The following is a 13909-nucleotide window of genomic DNA, read 5'->3' as shown; positions in this document are numbered from 1 at the left end:
GGTGCTGAACTGCCCCCTTTTTGGCACAGATGTTAGCTCAGGGCTGATCTTCCTCAGCACAAAGGAAAAACAAAAACTGTGCAATTATCGTACAACCCAGAAATTCCATTTGTATGTACATACCCAGGAGAAATGATAACGTAGTTCAAGTCAAAGCAAGTCCCTGAGGGTTCACAGCAGCAGTATCCGTAACAGCCAAAAAGAAATCACAACACAAATGCCCATTGACTGATGAACGGACAGACGAGTTGTGGTCTGTGCAGCAAGGGAACACCACACAAAGGAGTGAGGTGCTGACACGCTACAGTGCAACAGACCTGGAAGACAGTGCACTAAGTGAAAGAGGCCCGAAGCAAAAGCCCACGTGCTGTGATCACACTCATCCCGCGTGTGCAGAGCCCCCAGTGCAGAGACAGAGGGCAGGTTAGTGCTGCCAGGGGCAGGGAGGGAGGGAGCTGAGACTGCTGAGGGGTGGGGTTCTTCCTGTGGTGATGGAAACTTTCTAGAAGCGGACAGTGATGATGACTACACAACATCGTGAAGGGACCATAGCCACTGAATCACACACCTTAAAATGTTTTAGGGGCTAGCTCCGTGGCTGAGTGTTTTAGTTTGCGCGCTCCGCTGTGGCGGCCCAGGGTTCAGATCCTGGGCGCAGACATGGCACCACTCGTCAGGCCACGTTGGAGCGGCATCCCACATCCCACAACTAGAAGGACCTGCAACTAAGATATACAACTATGTACAGGGGGTTTGGGGAGATAAAGCAGAAAAAAAAAAAGAAGATTGGCAACAGTTGTTAGCTCAGGTGCCAATCTTTAAGAAAAAAATGTTTTAAATGGTGGGTTTTATGTAAAGTAAATTTATCTCAATACAAAAATATATTGGAAAAAAATCAGTGAATTTAAAAATCTGAAGCATACAGTCAGGCACAGAAAGCCGGGACACGGGGGAGGGGGCGGGATTAGCGAAAGGGTCACATAGGTCCAAGGAACCAACCAGACAGCAGGCCACGCCCACAGCCACGTGGGAGGCGGTGCCTGATGGAAGGGCGCTCTGCCCCAGAGGGCACAGGCAGACGGTGAGCGCGCGGGGCTGGGGCAAGAGTGACTCACAGTAAAAAGTAACCTTAGGTTCCAGCCTCACACCATTCACAGAGTCAAATTTAGATACCCAAATGAGCTCAACGAGCAAACAAAGCTGCTAAACGAGCAGAAAATACAGGAACGTCTGTCCATGTTCCTGCGCACGGAAGGCCGAGGACTGCACTAAGACCAGGGACCCGCTTGCAGGCCTCGGCCCCTGCAGTGCCGGCAGGCAGCTGAGCACGGCTGGGTGCCGGGCGTGTGTGCCCAGGACCTGTGTGTGCCCAGGACCTGATGGCCCTGCCGCCAGGGGACACTTCTTAGGAGGGAGCAGAGCTGCCAGAGGTCCTGTGGGAAGCAGCAGAAACCAAAATTCTCTGACCTGCTGTCGGATACGGCCAGGTTACATCACCCAGATCCTGACCCCAAATGCATGACTCTGACCCTGTGGTCCAGCCCAAACCTCCAGGTCACAGGCTGGGTGAGCCAGCCTGTAGTTTGTCTACTTCCAGCCCTCTCATACCATCAACGGTAATGTGTAGGAATCCTATGTTAGCTCTTTAAACAGGGCTTGAGGCCATGTTTACATTCCCATATCGGTGGTACAAAGTTCAGAGAGGTGAAACAATTTCCCCCATGTCACACAGCTGGCTGGTATCACAGTGAAGACTATAAACCTAGTGTCCTGTCTCTTTCTACTCCCTGACCCAGCCCTATATACCAGATTTGGCTATAAACGGAGTGTGTGGTTTGTCAGGCAAGTCCTAAGAACTCGCATGCCCGAGTGTGCTTCCCTTCACACTGGTCACATGGCAGGCAGGGCACTCATTCTAGATTGAGCCCTTTGGTTTGAGTGGAATTGACCTTTGGAAATGACCAAAAACATCCAAAGCCTAGTCTGGTAAATGCCGTGGACAATCAATCATAGCTTGCTATTTATTTTTACCCTGCTCTCATTGTAAATGGGTTTGAGGTGACTTTAAAAAGGTACGTGAACAAGAAAATATAAAGTAAACGAGGAAATGAAAGTCTGAACTGAAACAGGGCAAAGTCGGTACATAAAAAGCTTGCGCTATAGTGCTAGAAGTGGGCTGCAGATGTGATCCTGAGCTTCCTAGAGGCCAAGGCAAAGAGGGAAAATGGGCAGCCTTGAGGTGCTCAGATGCCACAAGATGTAAACAAGCTGGCTGTCCAGAAGCACAGGCTTTCCTGAATTTAAGATTTGAAGGCAGTTTCTCTCGTGGTTCCAGATAAAGGGTCTCATGGGACAAGGGGACAGTGTGCTGACATCACCCCTACATAGTAAGTTTCTGCAGCTCGTTTTTAAACGGCATCCTCAAATCACTCAGTTGGTATCACACCAAAATGTAGTTCAGTAAACTCACTCGTGCAGGGCAGGGTCAGTCTGGCAATACTGGTTTGTCATGAAAAAGGGGTGATGAAGAAACAAGCTCATAGTGCAGAAATTCATTCCCAAAGAAGACCCAGGCATTGCTGACAGCAAGTTCGACAGACACCATTGGAGGCAGTATTGTCCTGCCCTTGGAGGAGATACCTGGGAGGAGGGGCGGTGTGCACCTGGATGAGAAGGTTCTATTGTGTTTCTTTCTAAAAGAAGGTCTTAGTTTATGGTGCTGTGTCTCATGTCTGGGCCAGTGCCTGTCATGCTCACTGACTCTGAGGAACTTCCAGCTGTGTAGACCAGGCAGCCAGAAGAGGTGAAACACGTGGGTCTGGGAGCCCAGCAGCCCGGGGCACGAATCCCCCTCCGTAGCTCTGCGGCTCCGGCAAGTTCAATCGCTTCTTGGAAGCTAGTCTCCTCTCTAGCACGCAGGCTGGTACAGCAGCGCCTGCTCTTCGGGTGGACAGGGAGCCCAGAGATGGAGCAGGTGGCGCCGGTCCATCGTGGGTGCTGGAGGGGCTCAGGCTCTCACAAGAGCACAGGAGACTGCAATGGGAGTCTGGTGGAGGAAGCCTGGCCCGTGTCCTGGCGTGGACCTGGAACACTCTCCCTGAACCAGGATCCTGAGCTCAGTACCGAGATTCCTTGGGTCCTCAGGCCCCGCAGGAACCAGCCCTTTCAGGCCTGCAGGCTTCTCTGAGCAGATCAGGGGCCACCTGCCGGACTGACAAGCCTGAGAAGGAATTTTAATTGAAGTTCATTAACATTTTTCTCCCACTTCTTGAGGATTTGCTTTGCGAGTTGGGAGGAATGTTATCTCTGGTGAGATGAGAGTGGGGCCCCTGAGTGAGCTGAGCCCCCTTGCTCCAAGCGATCCCTGTGAAATGCTGAGCTTGCACACACACACCGACCAGGCCCTGCACCCCCTCCAGGCCCAAGGCATCGGAGCCATTGGCTCAAGCCCCCAAGAGCTGTCCTCTCGGTGCCTTTGTGAGCTGCAGAGGTGGGAAATCCCAGCGCCTGGGCTGCCTGCAGGGCCCATGGTGATGGAGCCACACGTGTTCAACTTTTGATACAGCTGCCCACGGCTCACCTGCTGGCTCGTCCTCAGAACACTTGCCAGGGATCACAGCCCTATCAAGTCAGCACTGCACCTGCCCGATTTTACAGATGAGGAAACTGAGGCACGCCTGCAGCCCAGGACTCAAGTGCAGGCAGGTGACTGGCAGCCACCCCCCCCCACCCCCGCTCTGGATCTCCACACCTGTGTGCAGGAGCCGGCCTGGGCTCTCAAACTGGTGTTGGCTGCTGTGGCGGCCTGTGGGATGCACTTACGTGGGCAGGAGTGGCTCGTAGCCATCGAGCGAGTGAGCTGGCCCTCAAGCCCAGCTGTGCCCATCCACAGCGCAGCACCTCTGTCCTCCCAGCGCCTGCTGTTCAGAGCTGTGCCACCCACTAGGCCAGCCACCACCTTCCGGGGCTATTTGAATTCAACTTTAGTTAAATCAGATGATAAATCCAATTTCTTGGTCGCACCAGCTCTGTTTCCTGCTCCATAGCCGCCTCTGGCCACCCTATTGGGCAGTGCAGTTGTAGAACGTTTCCAGCATCCCAGAAAGCTCTGCTGCCTCGTGCTGGCTGGGATGGTAGGCCTTTCTACTTGCTGGAGGAGGTTGGGGGCAGTGGGCTTGGTGAGCAGGGTACTGGGTTGGGGAGTGACCTGCTCTGCCAGGGGCATCCACAAGTGGAGGCTGTTGAGTGCCGGGTGTATCTGGGCCTCCCCAGGCTTCCTCTGCCTTCCGGCCCTGAGCCAGGCTCACCTGCTAAGCCTTGTGCTTGCCCTCCTGGCCTCAGGGAGGTCAGAGTTGAGCAACTGGTTCCAGCAATGCGAGGTCAGCAGTGTCCAGCCAAGCAGGGCTAGGCTGGGCCTCGTGTTTGCAGAGCTCAGCTGCCCCTGCGGCCCCACGGCCAGCTGGGCTTCCCCCCTGTAGAGGCAGCCACACACCCCAGCCTATGCTCGACTCCGTCTGCCCACCCGGGACCGGGACCCTCCACCCCTTTCCCAGCCAGAGATGGGAAGCTGAGAACAAGGACGGTGGCCCCCCTACCGCCCCCCCCAACAGAGCATCAGCTCTGACCTGTGTGACAGCCTGGCAGAGCCCCTGCTTCCGTAGAGGCCTCCACCTTCTGTGAGCAGGTGTGTGTATTCGCATGTGTGTTTTCATATTTATGTGTGCGTGCATGTGTGTGCCTGTGTTACCCTGGGCTGAGGCTGCCAGGGCCAGGGGCACCCTCCTCTTCCTCCCCAGTGTGCGCTGATGGCAGAGGGACCATTTGCATCCAGTGCTGCCCAGCAAGCAAAGGCTGGTTCTGGCACTTTGAAGAGTTCATGGTGTAACCTCCAGCAGGCGACACCTGATGGTCCTGGCTTGGGTCCAGCTGTCACTCACTGAGGCCTGGTTTTCTCTTCTCTAAAATGGGGACAGTAAAGGCACCTGCTGCATAGCCTGTGGTGGGATTGAGTGTCAGGCTCTCAGGCCAGCGTCTGCACATGTCGTGTGCTCAGGAACTCTTGGCTGGTGTTGCCTTCTAAGATGCTGATACAGAAGAGCACCTTCCATTACTAAACCCCTCCTATGGGCTGGGACTCTGCCAGCACTTGATCTCCTGGAATGCCCCCTATGCCATAAGAGGTGACGCAGCCTTATCCCCGTCAGGCTGAGGAGGAGCCAGAATGTCAGAGAGGTTAACTGGGGGGCCACTCCCACAAGGCTGTCTGGGTTCCCACCCTTGGCACAGCCTCTCCTGGCTTCCCTCGAGGCATCCGAGGCCGCGTGGGAAGGACAAGGCCCAGAGCAGAGACACGTGACTGGTGACTGCCCAGAATGCAGCCTGGAGGAGAGGGCGCTTGGGTCCTTCTCAGTTCTGTGACCACCATGAAGCCCCTACTGTGTGCCAGGCCCCCGGCTCCCCGGGGTGGAAGAGAGAGTCATCCCCTGAGACAGCCCCGGGAAGCCCACTGCTGACGGGAGAAGGCAGTGGGAGGGACCAGGACAGCCCTGCAGTCCGTTGCGGCCGAGAGCACGGATGCCTGGCCGGCCTGCGTGGCAGAGGGACAGGCAGCAGGAGGGCCAGGGCCAGGCCAGGCCGAGGGAGTGCATGTGGAGGACTCAAGCGCTCTGACGTCCTTCTTCTCTAAGATTCTCTACCGCCGCCACCCAGGACCCGAACTCCACAGCCTGAGCCACCACCTCCTGCAGCTGGGGGAGCTTTCTCTGGTGGCACCTGTCTCTCTAGAGGCTCCCATCCTCTGGGGCTGGAGCCACCCCCACCTGGCACTGCCTCGGAGAGAGCTGGCCCCTGAGAGAACGAGATCGGGGCTGGGTAAACTTTGATGAGATATGGAGAGAAAATGGTGGGTAACGCTGAGTCGGGGCAGCTCGGGGCCCAGGACTGGGGGCCAGCTACCCTGCCAGACGCAGCCCCTGCAGACCCTCGGGCTCCCGTGGCAACGCTGGCAGGCCTGCGGGGGAGCACGATGCCTACATTTTCAGATTATTAGTGTTTAAACACGGAAAAGTGAAGGCAGACAAAAGGAGTTTGTTTTGGCATCTCTGACTTTCAGCTTCAGGAAAGTCACGGCTGAGGTTTTCCCAGCATTTGATTCCCCAGGGCCTTGGGCCCGGGGTGGGGGTGGGGGGACTGCTGTGGGGGGGGGGGGCACAGAGGGGCAGCACCAGGGGCACTGGGTGCAGAGGGAAGAGGGAAGTCACACGACCACTTGTTTTGCCTACAAGACTCTGAATGGCTGGGGTGGCTGAGTTTTATTCACTGCACTACCTGGCAGCCTGAAATACTGCTTTGGGTTTTTCTCTGTTTTGGGTGGTTTTCTTGGCTGTGACTCCTGCTCTAAGAACGCTGGTCCCAGCCCTGGCTCTGCTGTTAGGGTGTGGTGTGGCCTTCAGCAGTGAACTTCCCTCTCTGGGCCTCGTCTCACAGCACGTGTACAGCGAGGGCTAGGTTACAGAAGCCCCGCCGTGTCATTGCAGGATCGTGGGTCATCGTGTAGCACCCGCCCTGGCTCCGCCCACCCCCACGCCAGGAATCCGGTCGTGCTCTCACCTAAAATGCCCTCTCTCCACCCCCTCACCTTCAGTTCAGATGCACACACTTCCGAAGGCTTAAGCCCAGTCATCCCTTCCTGGGAGAGCTGGCCTGGACCCCTCCAGCCATCGGCCATCCCTGTGACTCTGCAGCCTGGCCCCACATTCTGCAAACAGCAGAGGAGAGGGTCCCCCCGTGGCCTCTCTCTACTTCTGTCAGTTCTTGTCCAGGCCACTTGCCCTCTCTTAGCATCGATCCCTTCATCTGAGGACTAGGGGGACTGTCGTCACCGTGACGTCAAGGGAGGAATCTACAAGCTGGTCTGAGACCGCCCTGGCACACCCTCAACGTGTACATGTCGGCACCCATGAGCATGGTCCCCCACCTGCCTCTAGATGCCCTGATGGCCTGCTCGGTCCCACACTCAAGTAGAAGCTCCCAGGACGGCGCCCGCGTCTCCTCAGGGCCCTGGGTCAGCAAGAATTCTTGGTGAGGCCCGGCGCCTTCTCTGAAGGCTGCAGGAGCGCTTGGGCAGAGCCAGGACTTGGGCGAGGCAAGCGAGGGGCCGTGGGCACATCTTGAGGGGGGTGCCCGCTCCCAGGTGCATGCCTCGCTTGCCTCACCCCAGGCCCAGCCTTGCATTTGGGACCAGAACAAGGAGGTGAAGCCGTCTGCTACGGTTGTTCGCTCTGGCTCTGTCCCTGAAGGAACAGGGGTTCCCCGTGGAAATGGGGGTGGGCACAGAGCCCCCTCCCCCTGTCAGTTACCCACCAACTGGACTGGGGGACCTCAGAGCAGGCGCTGTGCAGTCTTGTGCTCCACGTGCTGGTGGAGCCTGAAGCAGAGCCTGCATGCAGTAGGTGCTCAATAAACAAAAGATGAGCCAACGCATGGGTGAATACACACTCAACTGCTCTTCTATCCGTCTGTCCGTGCATCCTTCCACTCACCCAGGGCTCAGGAGGCAATGCCCTACTCTACCAAAGAGAGAAACAGCAGTGCCTCTGAGCCCTCACAGGGAGTATGAGTGTGGGTGTGTGAGTCTTGGCCCCTCTCCCCCACTGCCCTGCAGTAAGGTGACCTGGCAGTCAGGGGCTCTGCCATTGGCCCGTCCTGCAGACGCCAGCAGGGACAGGGCACGGTCATACCCCGCGCAGAGGAATTTCCCCATACTCCAGGAGTACCCAGCAGTGGGGCCCGGACCAAGCCAGTTCTTTATCTGTCCCAAGCATCTCTGAGGAAGGCCTTCTTGGGAGTGGACAGTCTTCAGCCTCCAGGGACTAAAGGGCTGCGGTAAGGAATCGTGGCCACTCCCCTGTGCGGGGAGAGCGGTGACGGCCCTATGGGGCCAGCCTTCCCAACTGTGAACTCAGTCTCAGCAAAGCCACAGCAAAGGCTGGCACAGGCAGAGGGCGGCCTCAGCCTGCGACTGGGCTGCATTTCAACCCTCAGCATCCCCTGCGGTGATGAAGCAGGCAGCTGGCATGGCCGTCATGGAGCTTTTTGATAATAATAACAAATTACAGCACCGGCTATCCTGAGCAAATGCTTCCTACGTGCTAGGCACTGGGCTCAGTTTTGCTCATCCCTTGTCTCATTTAATCCAATAATAACCACATGAGGCGGGTACTATTCTCACCCCGACTTTACAGATGAAGAGACTGAGGCTCAGAGTAGTATTCACCCTGTCCGAGCCTCAGTTTCCTTGCCTGGAAAGAGAGGATGTGATAACTCCTGAGAGGGGCTAATGGGAGAGTTGGGGAGGATCAAGTGGCACTTTAACATGTACTCAGCCCAGCATGGACTGCCGTGAAGCCAGAGTCAGTCCAGGGGTTACTATGTGGGAAGTGCCTGCTCTGTGCCAAGTAGCCTGCAGCCCTCATGACCACCCTGTGAGGGAGGTACACTGTGACTCCCAGTTCCCAAGGACACTGAGGCTCAGAGGCACTGAATAACTCCCCCAGGTCACACGAGTAGCAAGTGGCCAGCCAGAATGGAGAGCCAGGGTAACTGACTGCTTTGACAGTTAGAGGTGGTGTCGGGGCGGCACGGACAGCGTTCGGAATCACACAGCTCAGAGTTCAAAACCCAACTGTATCACCTCCCACCTGCAGGGTTGTTGAGGGGGGAGGCTCTCTGAGCCTCAGTTTCCTCATCTGTCAAACGGGGCTCAGGTGTGACCCTCGCAGGAGGGCTGTGAGGTCCCAGTGAGATAATGGGGCAGGGTGCCCAGCACATGGTCTGGAACATGCATGCTGAATCTGTGAGCATCAAGTACCACGTGTGGAGCAGGACCCAGTTAGGGGGCTTAACTGAATGGGGGTGCTTTTTCTCATGTGTGAGCAAGTCCAGAGGTGGGAAACCCAGGGCCGGCACAGGGACCCCGTGCACATTGGGGTGCAGACCCCTGTGCTTTTGCTGTCTGCCATCCTTAGCTTTCTACCTCCTGCTGGTAAGAAGGCTGCTCCAGCTCCGGGCATGGCATCTGGCCCCATCCAGGATGAGTGGGCAAGGGCTGAGGAATTAATGTGTGCTCACCAGCCGGCACCTTCCTTTGTGTCAGGAACACAAGGACCCAGAGGCCTCACCAGCACACTCCACTTGCCACTGTCCAGACCGAGGTCATGTGGTCACTCTGAGCTGCAAGGGTGTCTGGGAAGGGGAGAATGCCCCAAACTAAGTCAGGGTTCTGACAGTGAGGCAGAGGGAGAATGGGCGTGGGGGCCACCAGCAGTCTCGACCGCCAGGATACGCAGTCAGTGTTGTCCCTCCCCTCCCCTTCCCCGTCGGCTCCTCTCTCTCCTGCTGTTACCTGCTCCCCCACACCCGCCTACCTATTTCTCCTCTGGCAGGAGCCAGGTTATCACGAGCATCCAGACTTGCCCATCTTGCTGGGTCTTGATTTTCCGGCAGCAAATACCTGCCTTCCCAGATCCCAACACTGGGAAACCCAAATGGCCAGGACACACTTCCTTTCACAAAGGTATTTCAGTTATCACATAATTATGTTTGATTTTTCAGAAATGTCAAGGACGTGCCCCCAGGTGCTGGATCCTGGATGCTCCTTTATCTCCCGACACTTAGCTCCACAGTTAAGTCTTTTAGAGCCCAGGACGTGCAAAAGCTTGAGGAGCCTTCTGAGTAACCACGGAAGCTTCCATCAGGGTCCTCACAGCAGTGAGACTGACCCTCTGCACCCGGGCTTCTCGGCCCTTCACCAAGCCCTTTCACAGTCACCATCTCGAGACCCGTGGGTCTGAGGGGTGTGGGGAGAGGGGTGTGGGCTTCAGGGTACCAGGCAAGCCTCAAGAGACCTCATCCAACCCCAAGAGCGCTGTTTGAGGAAACTGAGGCTCAGATAGGCGAACACACTTTTCACAACTATTTTGTTAGAGAATCGGGGAGCCAGGATTCAAACCCGGGTTGAGCAACACAACACCCCTCTTCCCTCCACCCCAAAAGTCTCCTGAGCATGTGCTCAACCCTCACATTGGACGGATGGGAAACTGAGGCCTGGAGGTGGGAGGTGACGGGGCCAGACACAAAGCCTGCTTGACAACAGTTTTTCGGCGAAAGAGTTTTGCGACAGGTCCCTGACTTTAGTAATCTCAGCGGATTTTTTAAAACAAAGGAGAGGATGAAGGAAGCGGTGAGGAGAAGCCAAGTTCTGGATCTTGCATGCTATCCCCACACAGAAAGAAGAAGCTGCTTTTCTTCTGCCTAGATTGTTCTGACCCTCCTCACACCCACTTCACCTCTTCAGCTGCTGTTCCCAGGCCGCCTCCCGGCGCTCGCCTCCCGACTAGGCTGCCCTGTCCCGGTCATTCCCCATCTCTTTCCTTCCTAGCACCGTAACTAACATGTTTGTATCATGTATTCGTATGTCTGTCACTTTCTCCCACACGAGGCTGTGGCTCCGGGAGGGAGGGGCTTGGTCTCATTCTCTGCGCATCCCCAGTGCCCAGAACAGTGGCTGGGCCCAAGCAGACTCTCAACAAATGTGTGTCAAATGAAAGCATGGAATTTCATCAACGCTTTTAAAATCCTTTGCCTTTACCAGAATAACGTGACAAACAAAGTGATGTCTGCAGTTCATGAAATTTCCCTGCACTGGCCACTGGTTCTAAAGTTGTGAGAAATTACACAAAATGTCCCCAAACTTGCAAAATTACCTTCCACATTCTACTTAGCTGCAAATAGAGAGATGCAATCCAACTGTTTTGAGACAATTTGTTATTTCTATTATTTTAAATTAAATTTCCACACTTCAGACATTCTTCTGAGAATTGACGTGACAGGCTGGGCACTCTATAGGGGGTTTGGCAATGTCTGGGGACAGTTTTGGTTGTCACAGCTGGGAAAGGGGTACTCCTGGCAGCTACTAGGTAGGGGCCAGGGATGCTGGCAAACATCCTAAAATGCCCAGCACAGCCCCCACAACAAAGAAGGATCTGGCCCCAAACGTCAGCAGCACAGCAGTTAAGAAACCCTGTTCTACGTAAACTCATGACAGTCTCATTGAGTCTTTGGTGATAAAAGACTGACTCAGACATATTCATGAATGAATGCATGAAGATTTATTAGCCCTGGCTCTGTACCAGGAATTGTGCTGGCATTGGGAAAGATACACCAAAAAACCCCCAAAAAAGCCACATAAGCCTTACCCTTGAAAAGTTCGTCGCCTCTATCTGGCCGGAGATCTAAAGTCAGATCTTCTTGCTTCTGTATTAGCTTTCTGTCTGGGTAGGGAAGTGGTGTTTTATATAAATAAAGAAGCCCCAGCATTTTTCCTTAAGAAAGCTTCCCATGTGCATTATTCATGAACTCTACCCCACATCCGTCGTCATATCTCTGCCATCTTGGAAAACGGCAGCTACAATGGTAACACTGCCTTAGTGTAGCTGTAAGGGATGGTATTGTAGTTCCCAATTTTTCCCACTTCCCTAGATCCACCCGCTTTCTCTTTGCCTTGTCACTAGCAGTTGCTCCCACTACAGAAAGAATATATTTCCCCACCCCATCCGTGTTGGATTTGGCCAATGGCATGTTAGTGTGTGGGATACAAGCAAAGGCTTTAAAGGTGTTTGTGAAATTGGGTTGCCCCCTGCACTTCTGCCATTGCCGTGAAGTGCTGGTCCCAGAATGATGGGAGACGTGGAGAAGACCTAAGTTCAACCCTCAGCTTAGAGCCAAATCCACACAGCCAAGCTCCGCCTGTGTCAGCCAAGCCTTAGTTGACCACACAACTGTGGCCATGAGAATAAATGCTTGTTGTTGTAAGCCACTAAGTTTTGTGTTTGCGCTTTTTTGGGTTAAACAAGATAGAAGTTAATTTTTCTCAGAAAAGGAGAATAGGGATGGGCAGTCCAGTGCTCATACGGACCCAGGCTCCTATGTTTCTGTCCTCAGCGCTTGGTTTATATTTTTAAGATCACTTCACGGTCCAAAAAGACTGCTGGAGATACAGCCAACAAGTCTGCATTCCAGACAGAAGGAGGAAGAGAAAAGGGCATGCCTTGTTCCTGCTAAGAAAGACTCTAGAAGTCTCACGTGACACTTATATTTACCTCTTATTGGCTGGAACTCAGTCTGCGTCTACATATACCTGCTAAGGAAACTGGGAAACGTAGTCTTTTAACTGAGCGCCAGTGTCTTCATCTTTAAAAGCAGGCTAACACCTGCCCTGATGCTTGTTGGGGGACTAGAGGTCAGGGGTGCAACATCCTAGTGATGACGGTGGCTCAGCATTGGGGAGGTGAAGCATTTGTCATACACTGTAATACTTTTCCTTCAACAACAGCATTTAAGTGCAGTTTTTTCTATGAGAAAGCTGAAAGTTAAAGAGGTAGTGAATAATGAAGGTAGGATTTGGACCCAGCTGCTTTGACTCCAGAGCCCTGTTTCCCACCTGCGTTTCAGCACTGCCTGCAACGACGGGGACTACCGGGTGACAGATAAAAAACAGTGTCACAGAATACACCTATTAGAATGGCTAAAATTAAAAGAAAAAGAAACCAAGTGCTGACAAGGATGCAGAGAAACTAGAACTCATATATGACTGGTGGTGATGCAAAATGGTACACCCACCGCGGAAAACAGTCTGGCAGTTTCTTAGAAAGTTAGACCCACATTTACCATATGGCCCAGTAGTGATACTTCTAGGCATTTACCCACTTCTAGGAAACTGTTCACCCAAAGCCTGTACGTGAATGTTTCCAACAGCTCTTTTCACAATCGCCAAATTCTGGAATCAACCAAATGTCCTTCAACAGGGGAAGGACAAACTGTGGCACAGCCACATAATGGAACACTACTCAGTGATAAAAAGGAGGAAACTACTGATAAATGCAAAAACCTGGAGGAAACTTAAATGCATTGCACTAGAAAGATGAAAGGAGCCAGACTCATCAGGCTACACAGTAGATGACTCCATTTTTATGATATTCTGGAAAAGGCAAAATTACAGGGTCAGAGATCACACAGGTTGTTAGGGGCTGGGGGTGGGGAAGCATTTGACTACAGAGGAGCAGGAGTGAACTTCTTGGGGTGATGAAAATATTCTACATCTCAATTGTGGTGGGTGGTTATATAAAGCTTAGAAGACTGTGTACACAAAAGGGGGAATTTTACTATACGTAAATTACACCTCAATTAAGAAATTAAAGCTTCACACATATGTCCCGTTCAAATACCCCAGGGACCACGTGTGTTTCAATTCAGCAGATGAGGAAAAACGCTCAGAGGACCCGAGGCTGTGATCACCCAGGTCGCTGCCCTGCTCTGTCCTCACTGGGTCTTGGTAAGTGGCAGCAGCTGCTGTAATCAGGCACTGTACCAGGCCAGCAGAAGATGGACAGGTCTGGAGAGCAGGCCCCAGCCTCGGGGAGAGCTCCTGCCAAACCTGCCTGCGCCCAGTTCAGCCCTGGCTGAGAAGATGGACAGCCCCACTAGAGCCCTGGTGCTGGGACCCGATCCCCCGGGCCACAGCTGTCCTCTGTGCTCAGTGGGAGGGATTGCCCATCCACCTGTCTGTCCTCTGCATCTGTGGACACTAGAACAAGTCTTGTTTTGTGCCATAAAAACAGCATTCCTAAGCCCCAGGTTGGGGGCCTGCTGCTTTCAACATTTTATTTGGTGGCAACAGTGGACCTGCACAAGGAGAGCAAATTCCACCTTCCTCCAGCCCGGAGAGGAGGCCCCAGTGTCAGGATAGAGGCCAGTGACCGAACGGAAATTGAAGGGGCCCCAGGTCTGAAACCAAAGATAGCAGTTATGTGAAACAGGCTGTTTGGAGTTGCCATAAATGTGAGAAAATGCT

The 13909-nt window shown here is 53.9% G+C and overlaps 1 protein-coding gene across 1 annotated transcript in view; it reads right to left on the bottom strand.

Annotated features, from left to right (window-relative positions):
* Positions 1-13909, bottom strand: part of LOC139045088 (NUAK family SNF1-like kinase 2) — a 38789-nt gene that overhangs the window by 18426 nt on the left and 6454 nt on the right. The window lies entirely within an intron of this gene.

The sequence above is a fragment of the Equus asinus genome, chromosome 4 (assembly GCF_041296235.1).
Source record: "Equus asinus isolate D_3611 breed Donkey chromosome 4, EquAss-T2T_v2, whole genome shotgun sequence".
In the NCBI taxonomy this organism is placed as follows: Eukaryota; Metazoa; Chordata; class Mammalia; order Perissodactyla; family Equidae; genus Equus; species Equus asinus.
Note: the sequence above shows the minus strand (reverse complement) of the source record. Positions and strands in the feature narration are given on the sequence as shown.